The sequence below is a fragment of the Tupaia chinensis genome, unplaced genomic scaffold (assembly GCF_000334495.1).
Source record: "Tupaia chinensis unplaced genomic scaffold, TupChi_1.0 Scaffold000561_1, whole genome shotgun sequence".
Taxonomy (NCBI): Eukaryota; Metazoa; Chordata; class Mammalia; order Scandentia; family Tupaiidae; genus Tupaia; species Tupaia belangeri.
This window is the reverse complement of record NW_006160074.1, coordinates 2,000,461-2,003,533: the sequence shown is the minus strand read 5'-3', so window position 1 is coordinate 2,003,533 and position 3,073 is coordinate 2,000,461.

Sequence of the window (3,073 nt, the reverse complement as noted above, 5' to 3'; positions counted from 1 at the left end):
AGTGTTACAACTCTTCAGGGTCTCCCAGGTCGTCTGGAGACCATGCAGTGTCAGCTCTTCAAGATCTTCAGGGTCATCTGGAGACTGCGCGGTGTTTCAACTCTTCAGTCGTCGTCTTCCTGGTTGTCGTCGTCTTCCTGGTTGTCGTCATCTTCCTGGTCGTCTGTGTCGTCTGGCTGCTGTGGGCCAGGCATCGTGCTTATATACACTCTGGTGGGTTGTAAACAGTGGGCCTTGATTGGTTACTTTTGGACCAATCATGAGGTGCCGGATATGCAAATTTGAGGGATTCTAGTGGCCAATCAGAGCAAGGTTTCGAAGGTCAGGTTTTTTGAAGGGAACCAATCATGGTAATTGTTTGCTCTCTGAGAAACGTCGGCAGACTCTCCGGTGCGCAGCCTCCCACAATTATTCAGGCATCAAAAGGAATTAAGTACTGATACATGCTGCAACATGAATGAACTTTGAAAATATTATATTGGGGCCAGCAGGTGGCATGATGGTTAGGGTGCTGGATTCCCACATGGCCAGCTGTGGTTCGAGTCCTGGACCTGGTGACTTGCTTTCTTACTTTCCCTTCCTCCCCAGCACCTTAACCACCACACTACCTGCCAGCCTCAATAACCTCTTTTTACAAAAGAAAACATTATGTTAAGTGAATGAAATCGATTACATAAGACCACATATTGTACGAATTTACTTATATGAAATATCCAGTTTAGGCAAATCTATAGAGACAGAAGATAGATCAGTATTTACATAGGTCCTGAAGGATGAGAAGAGATGGGAAGTGGCTGTCCACAGATATAAAAGTGTCTTGCTGGGGTGAAGAAAATATTCTAAAATAATTGTGGTGATGCTTTTACAACTCTGTGGCTACTAAAAACCACCGAATTGTATGCTATAAGTGAGTAAATGGTATGGTAGTTGATTTATATCTTAATAAATCTGTTTTAGAAAGCTATTAGAGCTTATAAGTGAGTTAAACTAGGTTGCAGAATATAAGATCAATACACAAAAGTCAATTGCATTTCTACATACAGAAATAAACATGCAGACATTGAGATTTTATAAAAAGTACTGGACCAGCAGGTGACATTAAGATGTTGGATTCCCACATGGCCATGGTTTTGAATCCTGGACCCAAGGGCTTGAAAATCACAACAAATAAATAGACAAAGAAATGAATAAATGTGAAAACAAAGTAATATTTATAATAGCAAGCAAAATCTGAAATGCTTAGTGATAAGTCTAACAAATATGTGCAAGATTTGTATGCTAAAAATTGCCCCGGCCTGGGAACCAGCAGTTAGCGTAATGGCTATGTCGCTGGACTCCCACGTAGTTGAACGCGGTTCGCGTCCCGGACCCGGTGGCTTAAAACTCACGCCAGGCGCGTGTGTGTGCGTGCCCAAGATCCCGAGAGGAGAATGGAGGAGAAGGGATTGCAGCGTGACCATCCCCCCTGGGGGGGTGATTTCTCGCTTTCTGTCTCTATGTCTCTCTCTCTCTTTCTGGCGAGTGCACGAGCCCTATAGCAAAAACCTCTCCAAAAAAACAAACAAACAAAAACAAACAAAAAAATTGCCCCAGCCTTGAGGGTGAAGAGATGAGGTACCCCGAGGGGAAGGGCTGTGGATTGAGAAAGGACAGAACTACAAATGTGGGGCCGGGTGGACGTCTCTGCTGGAGAAAGGCCTGGCCCTAGCCATTCTGGGCTGATTCTTCTGTAGGGGAGGCAGAGCCGTGACCTTCAGCTGTGGAGTACCTCGTAGCTCTAAACCAGCTTCTCCTGGCCTTCTCTGGCTGACACTCAGGTTACTGCTAGTTTCTGTCCGACCCAGTCAGGCAGCTGGATCCAGTCCTGTTAATATCCCCCAGCAATCCATTATGGCTTTGTTTAGAGCTTTCACGTGCCCTGCAGGGTAGCACAAAGACTGTGTCCACTTTAGGGCCTCCCTGCAAAAAACTACAAAACAAAGGAGGCAAAAACCTAAGTTGATAGAGAGATGTGATGCTCTTAGATAGAAGGACTTTTCATTATTAAGATGTTAATTTTCGGGATCAGCAGGTGGCATGGTGGTTAAGGGCACTGGACTCTCACTGAGGCTTGACCATGGTTCAAGTCCCGGACCTGGAAGCTTGCTTTCTCACTTTCTCTCTTCCTCTCTGGTCAAATTAAAATAAGCAAATAAATAAATAAAGTTAAAGAAGATAATAAAAAAAAGATGTCAATTCTCTCCAAATTGTATTGTATTAGTCTGTTTCTCCCTCCAATTCTGTTAGTTTTGCTTCACATGTTCTGACTCTCTGTTGTTAGATACATATATGTTTATAATCTCCATATTTTCACTTCCATACACATGCCTCTCCCATATGGGAACATGGGGACAGGGCTTTTAGGGCTTCCCTGTGTGGGTTTGGTGGTGGGGGGGACGCCAGTCAGTCTGCCACACTGAGTGATGGTCCATTGTTGGCTAGACGACCCTTTTAAAATCCATTCAGCCTTTGCAGAAGATCTTGGTTGCGTCCAGTTCTTGACAATTATAAATAAAGCTGCTGTAGAAAATTGTGCACAGGTTTTTCTGTGGACAGGTCTTCAACTTACTTGGGCAGATGCTGTACCTACGAGTACGACTGATGGATCGTATAAGGTCATATTTAGCTTGATAAGAACCTACTACTTACCAGAGTTAATGTTCTACTTTGTATTCCCACCAGAATGAAAGAGAGTTTCTGTTCCTCCATACCCTCACCAGCATTTGAGATCATTAGTTTCTTTTTTTTTTTTTAAAGAATTATTTTATTGGGGCCGGCAGGTGGCATGGTGACTAGGAGTGCTGGACTCCCCCATGGCCGATCACGGTTCATGTCCCGGACCTGGCGGCTTGCTTTCTCACTTTCCATCTCTCTCTCTCTCTTACTCTGTCCCTCTCTGGACAAATTAAAATAAGTAAATAAATAAATAAGGCCATGTCACCTGTTGGCCCTCGTTACTGATTTTTTAAATTGCAATTCCCTAATGAAGTATGTTGCCAAGCACCTTTTCACACACCTGTTTGCCACCTGCACA